The sequence below is a fragment of the Taudactylus pleione genome, unplaced genomic scaffold, assembly GCF_031769625.1.
Source record: "Taudactylus pleione unplaced genomic scaffold, aTauple2 ptg000019l, whole genome shotgun sequence".
Lineage (NCBI taxonomy): Eukaryota > Metazoa > Chordata > Amphibia > Anura > Myobatrachidae > Taudactylus > Taudactylus pleione.
The window spans coordinates 26,282,146-26,300,714 of NW_028284421.1; the positions used below are offsets into that span (position 1 = coordinate 26,282,146).

At 43.8% G+C, this 18,569-nt stretch overlaps 1 non-coding gene across 1 annotated transcript; it reads right to left on the reverse strand.

Moving 5' to 3' along the window:
- Nucleotides 1–3,728: 3,728 nt before the first annotated feature.
- LOC148540447 (U5 spliceosomal RNA) lies at nucleotides 3,729–3,847 on the reverse strand. The gene has a single exon (XR_015869843.1). It is a non-coding gene; the product is annotated as a U5 spliceosomal RNA (small nuclear RNA).
- Nucleotides 3,848–18,569: the final 14,722 nt, after the last annotated feature.

The window sequence follows — 18,569 nt, forward strand, 5'->3', positions numbered from 1 at the left end:
GGGCATATTTATCACATTCCGCATTTTTGTTGTGCATGTGATAAAAATGTTACGCCTAAATTCTCAAGGTAAAAATTTACATTTTCACGCAAATTTAGCATCAAGTTCTTGCTAAGAGACAGGCACCGATAAGAGCCCATCCTTGGTTTGGCATCTGAGCGCACACTGTGCATGCGGGGCCGTAGGCCAGAGCCGCGGATTCCATAGGCCTCGCCATACTCGTTTTGCTTTGCATTCCGGAGCTTGGTAAATTCAACTGCAAACCCAAAACCTATGGGGGCTGCTTTAAGGTTGGAAATGGAGGAGCCACCGTGATAAATCTGGGAGATCCGTAATATTTGCTGGACAATGGGTGTTTTAGGGGGTTAGCCCACAATTAGTTAATCATTAATATGCCACTAAGAGAAAGCAGAAAAGGATCACAATGAAAAAAAAAAATGCAATAAAATGACAGTAATTTTAGTCATAGATATATAGCACAGTGTACTTATCCACCAGGAAATTGGAAAGAGACCAACTTCCTGTCAAAGGGAATACTTACATGAAACTAAAACCCACCTCTAAGCTACTCTGATGGGTTCATACTAATTTAACAGGAACAACAACAACAAAGCCTGTCCATCAAAACGTGTCAGTACCTCACAATTACCAGCCACAAACTAATGACGCTTGTTCTCACTTTACGCCTAACTGGCCCTCTCTCCTTTTAATGTCCCTGTAGAGGTTTGGAAATGCTTTTTCATGTGGAAAGCACTACTAGAAGTCTTCCTGGTCCCCTTCTGGGATGAGAAAATTCAAATATATTCAATAAATTAGTAATTTTGCAATCATATAATGGCACCAGAATCCAGTGCAATTAATATCCAACAGTCAGTCGTGTCTTATGCAATAATAAAGGATGTGATAACACATAAGCCAGCTAGCCAATATAGTTTTCCAAACTCATATTACAATGACAGCTGTTCCACCTATAGAGATAATTGAGGATCTGGAATTTACAAGTACCTGCAATAATGAAAATAATAAAATAAAATTGGCAGGTACTTGTCATTGCATTAGCAGTTCTGTCTCTGGAAGGTTCTGAAGTCCTCTCACCTATTTCTCCATTCACAATGTTAGAAACCCCATTGGCCAGCAGAAGAAGATACGTTTTCTGTGGCACCAGAAATGCCTCCTCGGGCTTTAAAAGCTCAGTAAATACCATTGAGAATGCCCTGGGTACGAAAGACAATAGCCTTCTAAGCACAGACTTTTATCGCCAAACCACATAGTATGTAATATAGTGTAATGTGATCTATTACATGTGGTAATTGTGTGGCAATTGCAAGGACTACTTATCATGCCAAGGGCAACAATTTACATGTTCTATCCCTTAAGCAAGCTTTCATAACTATTAGTGTATTGTATACTATTGTATAAAATACAACTAATGCCTTTTTAGTCATTTACTGACATTGTATCATCTAATTATTCAGGTAATAGTAACAATGACATTTGTTACAATAGTTCCATACATTTTTATGACCATAAATAAGTGCTGCCTATTAAAGTTGCCTCATTATAGGTACACCCCACGAAGCAGAATACTTGTTTATGGCATGCAAATGCTGAGAAGCACTGGCCTAGTAGTGTACGATAGATAAATCACAAGCCCTAAGAGATCATTATGACTATATTCTAGATAAAGACAATGCTTATCCCTACACAAATAACTAACCATACTGCCCATTACTCAATGTATTGCTGCTGCATCCACATCTCTATCCGGTTGATATGTACAATGTGTTGCTATCAGAAATGACAGTCCGCTCTTCAATCATCTAGCAACCATTCCCGTCCTTTCCCAATGTCCTCCAGTAAATCTCTTAATGTATACAGTACCACAGCTGTTTCCTATCCTAGGTGATCACCAAAAGCATATAGGCCACAAGCAATCTTCCAGTCTATTCATGTGTTCTTCTCTGACATTGCTGCTCCACTGACTCCCTTCCTCTTACCATTTACATCCCCTTGTACACGCCACAAGCAATGCCTTGTGCTCTGTGACCAGCAGCTCTGTCTGTCTATGGGAGGTGAAAAGATTTTGGGATTTAACATGTCATGACACAGTTTAGTGTACTAGCTGCCATCAAAAGTGATGTGCTTTCTGGATTATTCATACATACCGAGGGGTTCAATGTGTTGCTAATATTGGCATCATTTAAGACACCAGTCTATTGTTATATTTCTGAGCCCACATGACAGCGTTACTGTGTGTTAGTGTCAGAAACAGGCTTGCGGCACATGAAGGTCAGTGGTTTGCCTTCATAGATGTTAGTAAATTGTGTGTGTATGTATATATGCATGGCATGAAATTAAATGTCATGTTGATAAATCCTTTTATTTCTGAGAATATTTTTTCCATGCGTGCTGCGTGTGAATGCATCCTATGGAGTGAAGCTGTAGCCTGATTTGTGCACCGGTAACCCTTTCTGTTAAACAGTGACATTTTATAACAATCATGTCATATCATGTGGTGGAGAGCCGTCAATTTGATTTTCTCTTAACTTGAGGTTAATGTAAATATTTCTTAAAATATATTATTATAAAGTATTTTATTATTACAGAGGATGAAACTGTATTAAGTCACATGCCTCTTCTCACTGGACCTATTTAGTTGTAAAAGAATATACTTTATTATTGGAGTAACCTTGGTAAATTAGCTCCCTTGGCAATGACAGCTGTTTAGAATGTGTTATCTCTATATTTAGTAGGAAAAACTGTACATGCAATATTAGGTATCATTTTCCCTGCACTTAAAAATGTCACTAACACTTTTTGCATCACAAATTGCATTGTACAGGTGCAAATCTGCACCCTTTAGTTGGATTTGCTCCTAGCTGTAAATTAGGCCCCTCGTGGTTAACAGGTGCCAATTAGTAAATTATACTGATATTTTTTTTTTACTTCCTTATTATTATCTGAGGTTATGTTCTCCTTTGTTGTTGTTTTTAACATTTATAATGTACCTCTTTTTTATACTTGAGAATATTTGAAATGCAGCAATTTTTTTATGAAATTTATGAGCTAGGTTTGAAATAGGAGTAACTCTTTGATTTGTAATGGACTGTTTGGCATTGGCTATTTGTGTTTTCCTGACTCAAGTGCTTTTTATTTGCTAAGTAATGTACAGTATTTTTCCTTTTATCCTTTCCTTTTATAGCAATAAGCAGTAATGAAAATTCAGCAACACAATAAACCACAGGTTGACCTGGGTGTTCCGTTGTTTGTTTTAAGTCGGGGTTTCCCAAACTCATTCCTCAGGGAGCTTTAAAGGCCCCCATACATCAGCTATCGATTGTGGCAATTCTGCAATTTGCGATCGATTGTGTATAAAGAAATCTGCAATGTATGGGCTTCACAGATCGCAGATTGCAACCAAAAAGTGATTGGAATTGTTAAATCAGATTGTCCAACATGTTGGATTTCACAGATGGATTGGGGCTGTAGATTGTTAATGTATGGACATGATCAGCAGATTTGCAGACCGTTACTAGTAAAATGATGGGCCTTTCAAGATTGGCAGATCTGTGTTTGCAGAAAATGATCTGCAAATCACTGAAAAAGATCTGTAATATAATGTATGGGTGCAGATCGCTAAGATCGGGCAATAAGTCTTCAAATTGTTCAATTGTGGTTTTCAGATTGCTGATGTATGGGGGCCTTAACAGTGCATGTTTTCCAGGTCTCCTCATAGAATCACAAGTGAAATAATTAGCTGGACCTGTGGATGTTTTTTTTTTCCTCTCCACAGAAATCTTTAGTAAAAGGCGAAAGATTTATTCGATCTGAAGAGAAACCAGAGTATCACCTGTGGATCTTTTAAAATGTGTCAGCCAGTAATGAATACACCTGTGCACCAAATAGGAAAAATGGAAACCATACAGTGTTAGTGCTTCCTGAGGAATGAGCTTGGGAAACACTGTTTAAAGTCAATATGAGAGGTGTGTTGTATTACCACTAAACTGGCCAATATTTTTTCACAAAATCACTCAGAAATTACAATTTATTTAAATCTATTTAAGTTAAAAACATATTTTTAAAACCTTATTAATAATTTTAGTGGAAAAACATGCCTGTTTAGCGTCCACCCCCTAATGTCCATATGCCCCAATATAGCATTACGCACACACCATCAGTGGCAATAGCCAACCATTCCCCAGTGGTAATAGATCAGCCAGTGTCTCACCCCACCCCATCCAGTTCTAACCTGTATTTATTTTGTGTTTATGAGTCCCAGTTGAATGAAGCATGCAAACTCCACTGTCTCAAGACTTAAAATTAAGTATTGCTGCCTGTATTACACTACCTGACCCACCACAGACCATCGCAATGACCGCCATACAATACAGAGAGCATCACAGTGTCCACAATAACACAACCTTGACAGCCACGGTAACCACCATGGCTCACGGTAACCATCATATAATGCAGAGAACATCACAGTGGCCTGCACATAATGCAGAGAACTTCAAAGTGACTGCTATACAATACAGAGAACATCACAGTGACACTCATATAATGCAGAGAGCATCGTAGTGACCAGCTCATAATGCAGAGAACATGACAGTGACATAGGCTAAACTGGGGGGTGGTCCCAGGGTGCACTGGACCACCCATTAGCCCTGTTCTGCAATATTTACTGAAGGCAGCAATGCAGTGCCTATTTGGCTGGGCCGCCTGCTGCAGCCGAGCACGATGGTTTAAACAGCGCCATCAGCAGATCAAACACGGCGCTGGCCATGAGGCCAATCACAGCTCACGGAATAGCCAATCAGGAGCAGCCACATCAGGAGCAGACACATATATTATTACCATACCCCCTGTGTACCCCCCTGTGCAGCAAGCTTGCCCTGTGGCCCCCATAAAAGTCCATCCTTCCCTACCTTGTGTCCCCCCAGGTCCAGCCTTCCCTGCCCTGTGCCCCCACAGGTCCAGCCTTCCCTGCCCTTCTATGCCCCTCCTCCACCATATCTATCCATCCCTGTGCGGTGCCCCCAATAGGTCCAACCCTCCCTGTCCTGCACTATCCTTAGTCTAGCCCTACCTTCCCTGTGCCCATAGGCATTAGAACAGGGGGGTAAGGGGGGCGGCTCACCCCTCCAAACACTGAGCTGCAGCCGTGCACGGTCAGGGGCAGTGTATTTATTTTAAAGTGGCCCTGGAAAAGAACTCTGAATGTGGTTCTATGTGTGTGTGGCCAAAAAAAATGGTGAGGCCTCATTGGAATGGGTGTGGCCTAATGTGAAATGCCATACCCGCAAGCCACTCCCCCCTCCCCCTGTTTTCATCATGCTGGGGAGTCCCTCTCTCCAGTGAATAAGCACAGCGAACATGTGAGAACGTTTTTTCTTACCTATATAATTTCTCTGCAACGGGTCTCCACTGAAGAGATTGATCATCCTTGGACAGTTAGTGTCTTGATTCGGTATTCCCTATTCATGCAAGAAGCCATCTGTTTGTGTAGCAATAAAGCCAAGTCATCATAATGCAACAGAGGTTCAAACAGTAATAATAACAGAAGTAATGGGTCAGGACAAAAAGTGAGTTTTCCATATCAATCAGTTTTATATTAATAAAATATATTTGCTCAATTGGTACCTTTTGCATCAGTAATATGGTTTCATTGGAATTGTTGTCTTACCGATGATTACTGTCCCCCTGTCTTTTCTACTAATAGTACCAGTGGTTCTACCATCCTTTATGTGTGTCTCCAGCATCATCGCCTTGGTGTGTCTCCAGCCCATCCCTCTCTGTCTCTTCAACGCCACCCCCTGCTTCTCTTCAGCACCATCCTTCTTTGTCTCCCCAATGCCATGATCCTGCATTTCCCCAGCGCAATGATCCTTCCACTCTGCCCCCCCCCAGGCAACCAGCCTCGATTGACTCCTCTCCACTCTGCCCCTTCCCCAGGCAGCCAGCCCCGATTGTCTTCTCTCCACTCTGCCCCCTCCCCAGGCAGCCAGCCCCGATTGTTTCCTCTCCACTCTGCCCCCTCCCCAGGCAGCCAGCCCCGATTGTCTCCTCTCCACTCTGCCCCCTCCCCAGGCAGCCAGCCCCGATGGTCTTCTCTCCACTCTGCCCCCTCCCCAGGCAGCCAGCCCCGATTGTTTCTTCTCCACTCTGCCCCCTCCCCAGGCAGCCAGCCCCGATTGTCTCCTCTCCACTCTGCTCCCTCCCCAGGCAACCAGCCCCGATTGTCTCTTCTCCACTCTGCTCCCTCCCCAGGCAGCCAGCCCCGATTGTCTCTTCTCCAATCTGCCCCCTCCCCAGGCTGTGAAGTTAAAGTTTAACTTCACAGCCTGGGGAGGGGACAAAGTGGAGAGGAGACAATCAGGCTGGCTGGCAGACAGCAGCTGATGGCAGCCCCGTAACTTACCCCACCTGCTGCCGCCGGCCACGGCCACGGTGCTCTCTTCCTCCAAGGTGCTAGTGGCGTGTGATGCCTCTTCTCGCATTAGAGGAAGGCCGCAGGCAGCTGCTAGCACCACTAGCTGTGACATGCAAAAAAACAGTGACAGCCAGGTTTCATGATTCGGGGGGCGGGGTCAAAGTTGATGCGCCGCTCCACAGACCAATTGGCCCACTGGGATTCTTCCCGCATAAGGTAAGGACCAATCCGCCCCTGGACACTTATATATCTGTGTGCGACTGATACTGTAAACAGAACTTGGCACGGAAAAAAGCTGCGGCAGCTTCATTTTAGCACTTAACATGCTGATTAAGAGACTAAGTCGTACACAGATATACAAGTGTCACATATCAAAGTAATGAGCACAGTCTACTGGTGCATCCTAGTCAAATCACATTTTGACTTAGACGCATTTTCATCAAAAAAGACGCAAAATAGATGCCCAGCGCTAGCAGAGTCTCACAGGACCAGGAACTCCAAGAGGGGCTTTTTGATGTGACTGCAGAAAAGATGATTGAGGATATATATATATATATATATATATATATATAAAAAGCACTAATCCACGGCACTCACCATTCCTAGTTTTGGGGTGCAACATGGTATGTGACCACATTGTTTAAATAGAAATCACTGGGGCTCTGCACTCACCATAATAACTAACAATAATAATAATAAGCATAATAAACAGTGGGGGTTTGGTTCATGAATTGATCAATGCATTCCCCCGTCACGGGACCCCACTTTACTGCAAGTCCCTACTCTATCGCTCAGAATTATAACATGGACATAGCCATCACTCAGGGTATGCTATCAAGGTTTAAAGCTCTAGGCAACTTTGCTTTTAAATGTGAGACAGTTACCAAGCACACCTGTTGCAAAGCACCTAGGACAACAGCTGACACAAGTTAGATAACTAGTTAAAAGGGGTGCATGAGAAAATGTGATCACAAAAATGATTAATTATAAAAATTAATCATAATAAACAAAAAGCACTAATCCACGGCACTCACCATTCCTAGTTTTGGGGTGCAACATGGTATGTGACCACATTGTTTAAATAGAAATCACAGGGGCTCTGCACTCACCATAATAACTAACAATAATAAACATAATAAACAGTGGGGTTTTGGTTCATGAATTGATCAATGCATTTAAGCTTGCAGCCCCCGTCACGGGACCCCACTTTACTGCAAGTCCCTACTCTATTGCTCAGAATTATAACATGGACATAGCCATCACATTAGTGTTAAACTCAGGGAATGCTATCAAGGTTTAAAGCTCTAGGCAACTTTGCTTTTAAATGTGAGACAGTTACCAAGCACACCTGTTGCAAAGCATCTAGGACAACAGCTGACACAAGTTAGATAACTAGTTAAAAGGGGTGCATGAGAAAATGTGATCACAAAAATGATTAATTATAAAAATTAATCATAATAAACAAAAAGCACTAAACCACGGCACTCACCATTCCTAGTTTTGGGGTGCAACATGGTATGTGACCACATTGTTTAAATAGAAATCACAGGGGCTCTGCACTCACCATAATAACTAACAATAATGATAATAAACCTAATAAACAGAGGGGTTTTGGTTCATGAATTGATCAATGCATTTAAGCTTGCAGCCCCCGTCACGGGACCCCACTTTACTGCAAGTCCCTACTCCATTACTCAGAATTTTTTTATATATATATATATATATATATATATATATATAGCCACAATGGTGCTGCACTCGTATAATAAATAAATAACTGTGCCTGGTGCCCCCACAACAAAAATAGTAACAGCAATACCACGGGAGTGGCACTCAGGGCTATGTAGAAGAATAAAAACTGCAACACCGCAAGTTGTTACATCGTTTCAATCACTTCATGGTTTTCATCATTACCTGATGAAAATCATAAAATGATTGAAACGTTGTAACAACTTGCAGTGTTGTAGTTTCTACTCTTCTACATAGTCCTGAGTGCCGCACCTGTGGTATTGCTGCTACTATATATATATATATATATATATTTATTTATATACTGTATATATATATATATATATATATATAGTCCACCAAGCGCTGCACTCAATGGTCTTAGAAATAAAAACTTCCTTCACAAAGTCATAGCTGCAACGTTTCGGGCTTTATTGCCCATCGTCAGGGTGCACGAAACGTTGCAGCTATGAGTTTTTATTTCTAAGACCGTTGAGTGCAGCGCTTGGTGGACTGTATTATTATTTGCAGCTGGCACCGCGGCAGTTGGCATTTAAGGGAAGGAGTGTGCTGAACCTGGTCGGTGATTTTATATATATATATATATATTAGCTGGAGTACCCGGCGTTGCCCAGGATTTTAAGAATGGTTGTTTACACATCATCCTCCAACCAACCTCTCCTTAGGCAGGCCTCATGAAACGAGTGACAAACTTCCCCATCAACAGTCCTAAGGTCTTCGAAGGAAGTAGGACCTGTAATGGTGTAAAGCAAACTTCGGAGATAGCAGCATTCAAAATGTGTCGGATGTACAGTTTAAACACGGCCATGAGCTTCTGTTGCTCAGATACCCGGATGACGATCTACAGCAACTCCCTGTTTTCTGCGCAGAAAGCTGTGGGAGAAGCATTCCATGTGTAATATTTTGCTCACAGTACAGCAGGGTCATTGCAAAGTCATCATTTTGACACAGTTGGAAGAAAGAAGTAAATGTTGTTGCGTAATTTGGTATAGTCAGAGAGCTGAGAATGCTGGCAAAGCCTGGTAAAGCTCTCTTCGATAATAAATATTAAGATCATGACAAAACATTACAACACAAAATGCTTGCTCCGAGGCCCTACCCATATGCCATGACACCCCACAATGAGCGTCCAGCAAAAATTGTGGTTTTAAATTAATTAAAAATTAACAGTAATCAATTTCGATTTAATTTTTTTTTTAGTTGCCTCCGCCGTGTTTTAATATGCTCGTATGTAAAATGTTGTGATCTTTGCTTGTAAACTGTGGATTTGTATAGAAAAACAGAAGGACAAATTTTTGTTTTGATATAGTAGAGAAGATAGAAAAGAAAAATTAGTAGATAAGCTAAATCCTTTTGTAATTCCGTACCTGACCTGTAGAGGGCAAATGCTATGCAAAAATGTTGGTGTTTACTTAATTAAAAAGTAACAGTAATTAATTTCGATTTAGTAGAGAAGATAGAAAAGAAAAAATAGTAGATAAGCTAAATCCTTTTGTAATTCCGTACCTGATCTGTAGAGAGCGAATGCTATGCAAAAATTGTGGTTTTTCATTAATTAAAAATTAACAGTAATTAATTTCAATTTCAAATTTTTTTTAGTTGCCTCCGCCGTGTACATTCGTATGTCAAATTTCACGATCGTGGCTTGTAAACTGTGGATTTTTATAGAAAGACAGAAGGACAAATTTTTGCTTTTATATAGTAGAATATATATATATATACTGTATATACATACATGTACATATATACAAGGCACACAGGAAATGTTTGTTACAATGATCATACTGACTGCAATCTCACCAAGCCCAACTCCCTAACCCTTCCCACTTATTCAATCTATATACTGTATATATATATATATATATATATATATATACTTATGTTTGCGACTTTCAAAATTATTAAGCAGCATCTCTGTTAAAATCCATTTGTAATTACATTGTTAAACACATTTGTTTCCAAGAAACAAATGTAAAAAGTAAATATAAAAAGCAGTTATAGCATGCATAGATTTACACACAGTATTATTATTGCCGTCTGTATTGGGGATGAAATATGCTGTTTACAGCCTGTGCGCAGCTGGCCAATCACACTTCAGCTTTGGCTTTTCCTTGCACTGCTGTAAGTGCCAAGACATCACTTTGATGTTAACTCAATCCAAATGCATTAGAGAAAAAGAGAATGTAGTGGAGAGAGAAGGTAACTTAAGTAGGGAGAGAGCAGGATGGGATGAAAAGGTGAGAGTGAGTGACATAGATACTGTAGTGTTATGGTGCTTTACAAGGGTGTCCAAGGGAGTAGGAAGCAGCAGGGTGGGGGCAATGTAGTTATTCTATTGTGTTACAATATATGTGTTGTTGTTTGCCTGTCTCCAATGAATTTGCTAATGGCTCCCCTCTCAGTACTGGCTGAAAACAAATATATATTTATTCTGCATTTCCAAATATTTAGCTCTCTGTGAGAGTCTGTGATATACATGTCCTGCATTCAGATATGTCTCCTTTACTTCTCCAATGCAATGCATCACAATGCAAAAGACATACTGCAACTTCGGCGTTACTTACGGTGGAGCGAAGGGTGCTGCCACCCAGAGACACAAGACAAAGTGGGCACTGCAGTTGCTACCTCAGCATTATCTTTCTCTAGCTCATTCTTACTAACTTCCCTGATCTGCTCTCCAGGAGATCATGGAAAGAAAAAGAGGGAGGTCTATGGAGGTGGGACGGTAATGTGGATGAATTTCATTATGGCGGGGGAACTTGCCACAAAGGTTTGCCATGATTCCGGACTTCATGTCAAGTAGCGGGGACATAATAATGGAATTCATGACACCTGCTTACTTCACTGCGATGTGGCAAGATGCAAACGCGTTGTCCACTGTCCCGGGAGCCAAGAAAACTCCTACAAATTTAGTGAAATATGATTTGTATGATATTGCAGTAAAGTTCTAAGAGAAGGGGAATGGAGTGGAGCTTACCACTTTTAAAGTGCTAGGCCAGAGGTTCCCAATCACGGTCCTCAAGGCTCCCCAACAGTTCAGGTTTTAGAGATATCCATGGTTGAGCACAGGTGATTTAAGTAGTACCTCAGTCAATTTGATTTAACACCTGTGCTCAACCATGGATATATGTAAAACCTGAACTGTTGGGGAGCCTTGAGAACCGCGTTTGGGAACTTCTGTGCTAGGTGCTAACTTGGCCCATAATCTGGAAATCCCCCCTTACCTCATTTTGTAACATATTAATCATGAGGGGTAGTGCATAAATGTGTCTGCAATCTTGTGATAGTTTAGGCCTGGTATACACAGGTAGTAATATGGCTATTACTTGTGTTTTGATGCTGATAGGCCAAAAGTAATGTGACATATACTTGTATTTTGAGAAGAGTTCACTTTGCCTTGTTTTGCACCAAACATGAAGAAGTTTGAAGCATTCATGGTCAGTAGCATTTTATAAATTATAATATCTATGGAAGAAATCATGAAGTATATAATACACTCTACTGCAAAGGCAATCACTTGGGACATTTAACCCCCCCTTTCCCCCTTCTCCTAGGGGTATATTTACTAAACTGCAGGATTTTAGAAGTGGAAATGTTGCCAATCGCAACCAATCAGATTCTAGCTATTATCTTCTAAGAGGTGCTAGTTAACTGTTGGGTAGACTCTGATTGGTTGCTACAGGCAGCATCACCACTTCTAAATATCTGCACTTTAGTAAATATACCCCCTAGAGAGGTGCAGCACTGCACGGATCAGCAATCTGCTTCAAATGAAGGAAAGTCTGGAAGGGAGCTGAACACACTGAGCTTCACGCCAGGCTTCTTTCATCCATTCACTAAGAATATTGGGCTTGTTTCTGAGATGGATAACATAACCTCTTTATTGGCAGTGGCTGTGCTAAAATATGCAAAAGCCACAGGAAGCTCCTTGAGTAAATAGATGCCCATTGCCGGGTTCACTGATTCTCTGCTGCGTCCGTAGATGTAGCATCGGATCAACTGCATGAACAATGGCATACTGTATTTGCCTACTTTTGAAAAAGCATTTCAGGGATATTGTGAAAGCAACACCTATGATTGTGGTGGTAAAGTGGGCATGTACTGCTACATCTGAGAGTTGTGTCACATGACTGACTTACATCCAAATGTAAACGAGCCCCAAGCCAGTAGTCTATTTGTTGATGAAAACACACTGAAGGGTCTATTTACTAAGTAGTGTTAAGGTGCATACACACGGTCAGATTTGTCAGATGAATGATTGAACGATTGAACTATTGAACGATCTGAACGATTTGATGAACGATTTGACCAACGATCTGAACGATTTGAACAATTTGAACTATGAACGATTTTTGACTGCATTAATATGGATGGAATCGTCCAAATCTGACTGCAAACACATCAGATGTCAGATATCGTTATCTGACCATCGGGAACACGCATCGTTCATCGTTCAAACATGTCAGATATGTCAGATTTTCCTTCAGATATGAATGATTGAACGATTTTTTAAATCGTTATCATTCAGATCTGAAGAAAAATCTGACCGTGTGTATGCACCATTAGGAGACAGAGGCCCTGATTCAGAGCCGGGCGCTCTGAAAGAGCGCTCGCTCTGAATCTGGGCGTTTCATTTTTTTTTTTTGTGCGGCCTCCTGGCCGCTTGCATAGCTGTGAATAACCACCCACAGCTATTGCGGGCGGCCAGGTTGATGGTCGCGATGGTCAAGACCAACGCGACCATCAGGTTTGCGACGAGACCCTTGTGGTAGGGTCTCGTGGCCGCAAGCCCCTGAGAGCTTCTGGCTCTAATAGAGCCGGAAGCTCCCCCACTGACATCACTTGTGATGTCAGTGGGGCCGCCCACAAACGGCAGGCGTTCGCTTGGGAACGCCTCCGTTTGTGAAGCCACCCCCCGGCCACGCGACCGGGTCTGAATCAGGCCCAGAGTGAAAAGTGATAAGGTGCCAACCAATCGGCTCCCAACTGTCATTTTTCAAACACAGCCTGTGAGATGGCATTTAGGACCTGATTGGCTGGCACCTTATCACTTTTAACTCTGTCTCCTAATACTGCTTAGTAAATAGATCCCTGATTCTTTTCAGACAATGCATGTAGCCATCGGGATCATTGTGTCTTATAGTCAAAGCAGGCAAATGATACTAATGATCCCACTTGAATCATACATTCCTACTCTCTCGGGAGTCGCGGGAGGGTCCTGATTTTTCGGGTAAACCCCCGCACCCCCGGAAGAGTAGACAAATCTCCCTCATCCCGCCCACTTCCTAGTGACGCGGGCAGGATGGGGAGATTTTCCGAGAAATTTGCTGGTCCGTAGTGAGGGGGAGGGCTAAATGACGCAAATCGTGCCTTTTAGCCCCGCCCCCTTCTCACGGACCCACGAATCACGGGGTTTTCTTGTAAAGGTGCCTAATGGCTGTTATAGTCAGGCTCCGCCCCTCGAAGATGAGAGAAGCAGGACCTCTCTGGATGCTCCCGGAGGGGCCCTGAAAAGTCGGTAAGTATGATATGAATGTATATCTATGATTATTTTTTTTTTAATATAACAGCTTCATTATGGGGCTAAGGTGCAGGTGCAATCAGGGAGATTGCCAGACTCTTCAGGGAGACAGGGAGGTTGCTACTATTTCATGGAGTCTCCCTGACAATGAGGGAGAGTTGGCAAGTATGCACAAAGGACACCTGAGTAACTCTCAGCTAATTTAGGATGTCTGCAAAATCACGCTGCCAACCCCCCTCTCCCTTTTCTGGAACACTCCCTGATCTTGCCCCCAAATGCGAGCGGCACGTCATTCATGCGGCGGCTTTGGGACACTGCGACCAACACAACGCAGAAACATATCTGCACGTGCGCACATCTGCAAACATCAGAGATTTACATAAATATAAAATTTCTATACATCTCTGACTGAATGAGGCCCACTGTGCATTATGCGTAGCATACATTTTTACAAATGAAGTATGCATTTCTATAATTTTACATTTTAAAGTTAAAAAGAGTATAAAAAGGTGTATACAGTGCATGTATTAAATGGGATGTAGTTTATATCCCAGCTGTCGGGATGGCGGCGTTCAGAATCCTGGCGCAAGAATCCCGACACCAATCGGAATCCTGGAGCCAGCATCCCGACGGTAAGTATTGGTGTTAGGGGAAAGGTTAGGGGTTAGGCTGCGGGGGTAGTTAGGTTTAGGCTGTGTGGGGAGGGTTAGGTTTAGGCTGCAAGGGGAGGGTTAGGTTTAGACTGCAGGGGGAGGGTTAGGTTTAGTTTAGGCGCCAGGGATGGAGGGTTAGGTTTAGGCTGTAGGGAGGGAGGGTTAGGTTTAGGCTGCAAGGGGAGGGTTAGGTTTAGGCTGCAGGGGGAGGGTTAGGTTTAGGCGGCGGGGATGGAGGGTTAGGTTTAGGCTGCAGGGAGGGAGGGTTAGGTTTAGGCTGCAGGGGGAGGGTTAGGTTTAGGCTGCAGGGAGAGGGTTAGGTTTAGGCTGCAGGGGGAGGGTTAGGTTTAGGTGGCGGGGATGGAGGTGTCACGACCGGCTCCTGAGACTACATCTGATGAGGTCAAGAACCGAGGGGTTTCGGATACTGAATGAGAATGGGCGAGGATGACAGACTATGTCTCCCAATTGCGGTCAAACCCAGACCTGCCCAGAGGAGCGGAGTCTAACCCACTTGGTGGTTTTCTCCAGTGACCCCCCCAAGCGGGATATGGTTTTCGCCATACCCAGTGAGCAGGTCGCGGCCCTCTGGACAGGTACCTGGGAGAGACAGAAGACTATAACTATATAACTGACACAGGGAACTCTGGGAAGCAACACGGAGGAATGGATTGCACTGAAACACAGTAATAAGATGCCACTTGAGGGAGCACTGGAAGAGTAGACAGGGCTAGTGTAGAATGTAGGGCTGAAATAGACAAGGATGGGAATATCGGACACAAGGTGCGGCTCTGGACACACTGACAGAAGTTTGGAGGTTAATACACAGGGATGTGTTTTGTACACGAAGGGGCGGCTTCGGACACACTGGCAAATGACTTGAAATTTGCACACTGGAATGTGTATTGGTACACTAAGATGTGGCTCCGAACACACTGACAGATGAACTGGAGGTTTGTACACCATGGAGAGAATAGTACACTAAAGTTCGGCTCCGGACGCACTGGCAGATGAACTGGAGGTTTGTACACAATGGAGAGAATAGTACACTAAAGTTCAGCTCCGGACGCACTGGCAGATGAACTGGAGACTTGTACACAGTAGTGAGTAAGGTGAGGCACACAGGTAGACTTGCACAGGATTCAGGGGCTTGAATACATAAAGGTGCGACTGGAGACAAACAGGAAGCCAGTAATTTGTATGGAATACAGGAACGGTATGCACAGTGGGGACTAATGTGAGGCACACAGGTTTGTCTTGCACAGGACGCAGGGACTTGAATACATAAAGGTGCGACTGGAGACAAACAGGAAGCCAGGAACTTGTAACTTGTATGGAACGTAGGAACGGTATGCACAGTGGTGAGTAACGTGGGGCACACAGGTTTAGACTTGCCGTGAACACAGGATAGAAAGGAAATCATGAGGGAATCACAGGTAACCAGGAACAGTGAGGGAAACAATACAGCCTCTGGAACAGCAGTTGTTGAACAGTAACTTCCTGAAGTTCTGGGGGCAGATTTATACCCAGGGGTAGCAGATTATTGGAGCACAGCGTCAGCTGACTGTGATCATGCTACCATTGGTTAGGAGGACTGTCACCTGAGAGGAACTGTCATGGCGGCACCCATGAAGGGAACTCCGATCCCCAAAACACACAGCCGACCATGGAAGTCTGCAAAAGCACCTAAGGCAGAATACTCAGCATCTCACCCCTCACTGCACCAGACATCGGACCACAAGAAAGTCAGGGGAAGCCGGCACGGAGGTGAGAGATAGCCGATCCTAGGCTGAACCCTGACAGGAGGGTTAGGTTTAGGCGGTGGGGATGGAGGGTTAGGTTTAGGCTGCAGGGGGAGGGTTAGGTTTAGGCTGCAGGGGGAGGCTTAGGTTTAGGCTGCAGGGGAGGGTTAGGTTTAGGCTGCAAGTAGAGGGTTAGTTTTAGGCTGCAGGGGGAGGGTTAGGTTTAGGCTGCAGGGGGAGGGTTAGGTTTAGGCTGCAGGGGAGGGTTAGGTTTAGGCTGCAAGTAGAGGGTTAGTTTTAGGCTGCAGGGGGAGGGTTAGGTTTAGGCTGCAAGTAGAGGATTAGGTTTAGGCGGCGGGGATGGAGGGTTAGGTTAGGCTGCAGGGGGAGGGTTAGGTTTAAGCTGCAGGTAGAGGGTTAGGTTTAGGCTGTGGGGGGAGCATTAGGTTTAGGCAGCAGCGATGGAGGGTTAGGTTTAGGGGTAGGATACATATCTGCAGGTGTCGGTATCCCTACCCTGTCGGGATGCCGGAGTCAGGATTCTGACTGCTGGGATTCAGAGTGCCGGCATCCCATACCCAACCTGTCAGTGTGTGTATACAAGCAAACTATACCTATGCTGGTGGTATACATTGAGAACACACTTAAGGTGCCAATACACAGTGCGTTTTTTTACACGATTTGGCCGTTATCGATCATTCGTAACAACCAACTGTATAAAAAGTGGCGTTTTCTGGACAATTACGATGCCGATCCATGTTTCCGGCGTCATGTATCGGCATCATATATCAACTGAACCTGCAGTAAGATTTCGACTTATCGTGTACGATGTGACAAACATCGTACGGTGTTTGTGCACATCATGCAAGATAGAGATGCACGTAGAACGGACCAGGGAGATCCGTGCTACATGCATCTGTGTCATTGACACATAAGCACGGACGGGTCAGTGAGACCCGTCTGTGCTGCTGTGTATTTCAGTGACACAGATGCACGCACGGACCAGGAGATCTGTGTTACTTGCATCTGTGTCATTGACACAGATGCACAGATGAGTCAGTGAGACCCGTCTGTGCTGCTGCGGTACAAAAAAACAACCTGTTTAAAAAAAGAAAAGTATGGCGTCCCCCCTCCCCCCCCAAAAAAAGAGCAAGAGCAAAAAAGGGCTCCCCTGGCCGTGGCATTAGCCCCCTGCTAGAAAAAGTCAGGTGCTGGTTCTGGATCATACAGGGGGACCCTGCTCATTTTTCCCCCTGTATTTCCTGGACCAGGACCGGATCAGAGCCCAGTGCAGGTTGCTCAAAGTACGGGGACCCCCTATGTCCTTTGTCCCCCATATTTTGGCAACCAGGGCTGGTTCTGACTAGCCCGGTGCTGGTTGTGCTTAAGTACAGGGGACCCCTACATTGTTTGTCCCCTGTATTTAAGCACAACCAGCACTGGGTCACTAAAAGCCCGGGGCTGGTTGCTCCGTTTTTTTGGGGGAGGGGGCACATGACATTTCTTTCTTTTTTTACAGTTTTTTTTTTTTCTACCGCAGCAGCACAGTCGGGTCTCTCTGATCCCGTCTGTGCTCTGTGTCAATGACACAGATGCATGTAGCACGGATCTCCCTGGTTTGTGCTATAGGCATCTGTGTCATATCGCACTCGATCTAATGATTATGCAAATTTTTAGATCGTGCACGACAGATTGGGTGAACATCGTGCGGCTTTTGCTGAACATCATTCACTTCAGCTGCCGGAGAGAGTTCAAGGGCAATTGCATACGAGATCGCATCGTATGCAAATCGCACTGTGTATGGGCACCTTAAGAGGCATATTTACCAAATGTCACTGCGACCGCCGACAGTACTGTACCTTGACACATGCACAGTTCGACTCGGACACATATGAATTTTACAGATAATAGCTCAACTGCATAAACATCGGCATTGCGTCCATCTGTGAATCAGGCCCAATCTTCTGATAACAGTAGGTCTCATTGTGAATCACAAAAAGGGCCAAGGCACAGTGCAAACCTACATTTGTGCAAGTGCACCTAGATTTTTATCACCTAGCACTTAGGTTTACAGAGCAATTTCATAGCATTCACATAAGTTTGCTCAGGCAGAGAGGAGGAGATGGCTGGAGTGATGGCGTGCCTTGAAACATATGGAGGCACAGTATGGCACCTAGTTTTGCGGAGCTGTGCAAAAATTAGTTCTCAATTTCCAGAGCAAGATTACTGAAATGAGGTGTAAAAGTGGAGAGGATGCATTTTCTGCGTATTTCTTGCTGTGTGGGGGGCAGACCACGGAGGTGCACTTGTGCGAAACAAGTGTTTTGTTCTGTACATTGAGTGCATATTGTACATGGAGTCCACTGTCTGCATATGTTCAGGTTAGAACTATTTGTATTTCACAGTTCTGTAATATTGTATGCCTCAGAGCACTGTACGTTTTAACACCTTGGATTTATGTATGCCTTTACGAG